This window comes from Arachis ipaensis, chromosome B09 (assembly GCF_000816755.2).
Source record: "Arachis ipaensis cultivar K30076 chromosome B09, Araip1.1, whole genome shotgun sequence".
NCBI lineage: Eukaryota > Viridiplantae > Streptophyta > Magnoliopsida > Fabales > Fabaceae > Arachis > Arachis ipaensis.
Window position 1 is genome coordinate 131,165,118 of NC_029793.2, and position 6,443 is coordinate 131,171,560.

Here is a 6,443-nt window from a genome sequence, read left to right on the forward strand (position 1 = left end):
AGATTTGGTTGGGTACTTTTCCTTGCTCATAAAAATGATGCTTTTCATGCTTTCTCAACTCTTTGCAAGAAAATTCAAAATAAAAAGGATTTAAAAATTGCCCATTTGAGAAGTGATCATGGAAGAGAATTTGAAAAAGATTTTGAAAAATTTTGTGATGATTTAGGAATTTCTCATAACTTTTCATGTCCTAGAACACCTCAACAAAATGGGGTGGTTGAGAGAAGGAATAAAAGCCTTCAAGAGATGACTAGGGCCATGCTTTGTGAGAATGAAATTTCTAAATTTTTATGGGCTGAAGCTGTGAATACAACTTGTTACATTTTGAATAGGACAATCATTAGAAAAGGGTTGAAGAAAACCCCCTATGAGCTATGGAAAGGAACCCCTCCAAATCTTAAGTACTTTCATGTTTTTGGATGCAAATGCTTTGTACTTAACAATAAAGAAAACCTTGGCAAATTTGATCCAAAATCCTATGAAGGAATGTTTGTTGGATATTTCACCACAAGCAAGGCCTATAGAGTTTATCTCAAAGAGCATAGAACCATAGAGGAATCCATACATGTTACTTTCTGTGATTATAATTTAATTCCCAGTACTGTGATAGATAATGATTCAAATTGTGAAGAAACTGGAACAGGTGGAGAAAATCCCAAATCTGCTCAAAATGAAGAATCTGCCATCCCAGTTTTGTCTCGTCAGATTGAAGGAGACATTTCCATTTCGTCTCATGAGCAAGCACGAGAAACTGAAACAGTGAGACCACCAGAAACTCATCAAAGCTCAACACCCACTCTGAAATCCTAGAGAATGGAAGTCTATGAGGGGTTATCCTCGTGACTTTATAATTGGTGACCCCTCTCAAGGAGTAACAACAAGATCCTCAACCAAAAGGCAATTCGAACCAAGAAATTTTGCCCTCTTGTCACAAATGGAGTCCAACAATGTCAAACAAGCTCTTGAAGATCTATCATGGGTCAAAGCAATGCACGAAGAGCTTGCTCAATTCGACAAGAATGAGGTTTGGACACTAGTACCTCATCCGGATGGTAAGAAAGTTATGGGTACTAAGTGGGTGTTCAAAAATAAACTTGGTGAAGATGGACAAGTTGTTTGTAACAAGGATAGATTAGTGGCCCAAGGTTACGATCAAGAAGAGGGTATAGATTTTGATGAGTCTTTTGCTCCGGTAGCTAGAATGGAAGCAATTAGGTTGCTTCTTGCCTATGCTGCCCATAAAGGTTTCAAAATGTTTCAAATGGATGTTAAATGTGCTTTCCTTAATGGCTTTATTGATAGAGAAGTGTAAGTGGCACAATCCCCTGGTTTTGAAGATAAAGAGTTTCCAAATCATGTTTTCAAACTATCTAAGGCTCTTTATGGTCTTAGACAAGCTCCAAGAGCTTGGTATGAAAGGCTTAGTGCCTTCTTGTTGGAAAATCAATTTCAAAGGGGTACCACCAACACTACTTTATTTATTAAAGCATCTAATGATGGTATACTCCTAGTTCAAGTTTATGTTGATGACATTGTATTTGGATCGGCCAATGAGTCCTTGTGTGAAGAGTTTGGAAAACTCATGACTAGTGAGTTTGAGATGAGTTTAATGGGAGAGCTTACTTTCTTTCTTGGCCTCCAAATTAAACAAACTCCTAGTGGTACCTTTATTCACCAAGGAAAGTATGCAAAAGAACTTATCAAAAAATTTGGCCTAGAAAGTTCCAAACCAATGGGTACACCAATGCATTCTAATACAAAACTTGAAAAGGATGATGATGGCAAAGATGTGGATGAAACAAGGTATAGAGGTATGATAGGTTCACTCATGTACCTAACCTCTTCTAGACTGGACATGTCCAAAGTGTGGGTGTATGCTCAAGGTTTCAATCTCACCCAAAAGAATCCCATCTTTTGGCCGTTAAGCGCATCATTAGATACATTAAGGGGACTAGTGGTTATGGCTTTTGGTATCCTAAATCTGATGACTTTTGTGCAGTAGGGTTTTGTGATGCAGATTATGCGGAAGATAGAGTGGATAGACGGAGCACATCCGGCATGTGTTGCTTCATTGGAAGCTCACTCAACATGTGGTCAAGCAAAAAACAAGCAATAGTGGCTCTATCCACAGCTGAAGCTGAATATATTTTCGCATCTGCATGTTGTTCACAATTAATTTGGTTAAAAACGCAGTTGGAAGATTACAAATTAAAGATCAATAGTATACCCTTATTTTGTGATAATATGAATGCTATAAACATTTCAAAAATTCCTGTTTTGTACTCAAGAACCAAGCACATTGAGATAAAATATCATTTCATTAGAGAACATGTGCAAAAGGGTACTATTGATATTCAATTTGTAAAATCTGAAGACCAACTTGCTGTTATTTTTACAAAACCCCTCTGTGAAGAAAGATTCTGCACTTTGAGAAAAGGTTTGGGAATGTTTGATTTAAGTTCTATTGATAACTTGTAAAATATTGATTATGCTTAGTTTTGTCTCGTAGAAATGGACGAGATAAAAATAAAAGTGTTGGAAGGGCTGTGATCAAGGGGGAGACAGCGCCAAAAATTAATTTTCATGGGCCCCACCAAATTTTCTTGACCCCATTCTGACCGTTTTGTTAGTTTCTCTCTCTGAAGATCAAAATGTCTTTTTGATGTTCCATCAAATCTTATTGGAAGTGGTTATTGTCAAATCAAATCCTTCTCTTCGCCTAATCCCTTGATTCTAGGAAACCACCTTTCAACTTATTTCAAATAACCGCCACTTAATGGACATTCAATTCCCTTAATTCTCTCTCCACTCCACATTTATTGCTTCTCCAACCTCCCTCCTCCCTCACTCCATTCGGTTTCTACTCAACCCTATCATATCCCACTTCTCCATTTTCATTACCATGAAAAAGAAAACTGCTCCCAGAAAAAGCAAACGCATTCTCTTCTCTCAAAAATCGTCTACTCCACAATCTCATACCCATATCCATATTCACTCTACATCATCATCTTCTCCATCACCTCCCTCAAAGAAAACCGACACCATGCGTAGGAAGGTCATAGCTACGAAAACTTCTTCAAGGAAGAAGAAAGAGAGGGTTCCCGTGGAGGAAGAAGAAGAGTCTCACACATCACCCATTCCGTCTCCACCACCATCTCCACAGAAGAAAGCCACACCCGGGAAGAGTGGCCAGAAATCAAAAGGATTTGCTCTGCACAACACCAAGGAACCTGCAAACCTGGAATCTTTGGATTTCAAGAACAAATACAGTAAGACACACTCTCACTATGACCCTGCCCGATTCAACTCATGTGCTTCATATGAATTTCATAAAGAAGTCCTGGAAAAGCGTCATCTCTATGCAACCTACCTTGTCAACCTGGACTCTCTCACCAGCAAAGGGATAAATGTGTCTCCTCTTTTTGAACTGCTTCAATGGACTCCTCTGCTTCACATTCAGAAGCCAGTTTACCCAGGTTTAGTTCAAGAGTTCTACACCAACATGAGACTTATTGATGGCACCATCCATTCATATGTGAAGAGAGTTCACATCACTCTTGACACTGCCACCATTGGAACGGCCTTGGGCTACAAGGAGGAAGGGCCGAGAGCATACATGGCCGAAAAGTGGGACTCACAGGTCGGTGTCACTTATAAAGTTATTCTTCAACACATTTGTGAAAATCTCTCTGGTTTGGATGGAACTACTCCTACACACAAAGCTCTTGGACCAACCAACTCTTTGTTTCACAGGATTATCACACGTATTCTGACTCCTCAAAGCAGCTCCCATAATAGAGTAACACTCTCTGATTCTCTAATCATTTTTGCACTTGTTACATCTACTCCAATATCTTTTGGTTATCTTATGATCCGACATATGTGGGAATCGGTAAAGAGCACCAAAAAGGCAAATCTGCCCTATGGTATGTTCTTAACCAGCATCTTTGAATATTTTAAAGTTGACCTTCTGAATGAGGCTGTAGAGAACAAAGTGTCAATGATCAAAAGAGGCGGCGCCGTTAAAGGCACCAAGGAAAAGAAATATGTGGCTTCTGATGATGATTTTGAAAGTTGGCCAGAATCCTCCAAGGCAACCAAATCTATCAAAGACATTTTCACAGAACTTTCAAACATGTCAGAGCTCATGGTACAATTCCATAAGTCGGCACGTAAACTAGCCTATGAAAATGAGTCAGCATGGAAGAAATGCAAAGATAGGGTCGGTCTGATGCTGGAAAGCCTTGAGGAGGAGTTGGGTAGTGAGGCAGGGGCTGAAGAATTTGAGTTTTATCTGTCTGATGACTAATCTGTTTCTATTTCTATATTTGATATTGGCATATCTAGGCTCAATTTGATACTTTGTTTTGTTTGGTTGGATACCGTTACTACTATAACTCTGTGATACTCTGTGGATACTTTTGGGAAATATTTTAGACATTATGTTTGCTATGTCAAACTCTTTTTGCAGGTGCCCCTTGATGCCAAAAGGGGGAGGAATAATTCTGAAAATTAAAACTGGAAAACAGGGGATGAAACTCTTTTGAGAGTTCATGATCACCCTTGTTTATGCTTACTTGATAATGCATATTGATAATGCACTTGTTTTGTCATGATTGTTGTTAATTGCTTGATGTTTATCTTGGTAAAATGCTTGGTTGATTGTTGATTATAATTATGAAGCATTAGTTTTACCTTGATATAATGATTATTGTTTTGGATTTATTTTTTGGCAGTTCCTTTAAGCTGAAAAATATGAATTTTACTATGGTTTGAGATGATCATGAATGATTAAGAAAACTTTCTTTTGCTATGATCAATCTGCCTTGTTTTAATTAAAAAATATTCAACATGTTGTTTGCTTTTGTATGATTGAGCAGAAAATTAAATTATTGATAACAAATGAGTTTTGATTATCATTCAACTCTGATCATAAATCAAGCCATTCAACATTACATAATGAATATGTTGAATAACATTGTTGCCTTAGGCTTGATAAAATTGTTACAGGTATAAAGCTTCCCTTGGTAAAATAGCATATATTAAGGGGGAGCCATGTAACAATTAGAAAGGGAGAAAAATTCAAATATTCAAAGGGAGTATTCTAAACTTCAATCTTTAATTTCTTTCCATTTCAATTTTAATAATGTTTGTCATCAAGGGGGAGATTGATGAGTTTGGAAAACTCTAAATCAATATTTGTGATGACTAAACATTATTAATATGATTAATTGCAAAATATTAATTCATATATATTGATTAAATTAATTTTGCAATACAGGTTCTGCTTGGGTCGAAAAATATTGGCTTGCCCAATTTGATGAAAAATATTCAGCATTGATATAAATTCTTAATCACTATGGCTGAATTGATTTGGGCCAAAAAGAAGGAAAATTGGCAAGTCCAAATGTGTTACTGGTAGCTCAGCCTTGAAACAAAATGTCCAAATAAAATTGGCTGAAGCAACTTCTTAAGATGGGCCAGTTTTAAGTATTATTGATACAAGTCCAAACTATTCCTCATGCATGATCCGAAACCAATTGAGAAGGAAAGCAAATGTTTTTATCGCCTTATGTCTCTAACGGATCTCATGCTTCACCATGTGATGGAATTCAAATCTCATTTAAGTGAAGTTAATAAATGCATGAGAAATATGAGAGAGATTATATTGATTTGATGGCTCCTTTACTGCTACACGCCACTGAAAAACAAAGAGAAGTGAACATTTAATTTACTTTGTCAAAATCCATTAGTTAATGTTCAAATTTCTCTTTCCTCTCTCTCTCTTAACTTTCTTCATCTCTTTCGATCATTACACAGCCAACCATGGAAGCTATAGCAAGCTACCGTAGAGAAGAAGAAGCACGCCTAAAGACCATCAAAATGATGGCAAGAAAAAGCAAACAAAAAGTATGTAGTGGCTGAGATTCTCACCAAGAATGGTAAGATTTGGTGAGGTAATCTCGAGATCTTCATACCTAAAAAGAAAGAAGAAGATCTCAGCCAACAGAGAAGAAGATCCTTGGAAGGATGGCTTGTCTCTGATTCTGCTCAACCACCACAGGAGGTAGCTATAGTGGCTATGTGATGGAAGAGGCAGAGATTGGAGCAGATGAAGCTGTCATCATTAAGCATGCATCAAGGGCTAGGAGTTCATCTTGGAGAGCAAGGCAAGATGGAAGGCTCGGATTGATGATTGTTGGTGACCAAGGAAGAACCAGAGGTAATTGCATGTTGGTTATTGCATTCGGTTACTTCTCCTCTCTCTCTGGCCGAACCGGTTTGGTTGAAGAAGAAGAAGATTAGCTTGGTTTGTTTGGTTTCAACCGTGGAGGCTTCTCCCTATAAGTAAGGGTGAACAGCCAGGGCTTGAAGCAAGGAGTGAGAGTGCAAGGCACAGAGTTCTCATAGCTACCTAAGCTAACAGAAGTTCTTCTCCTTCA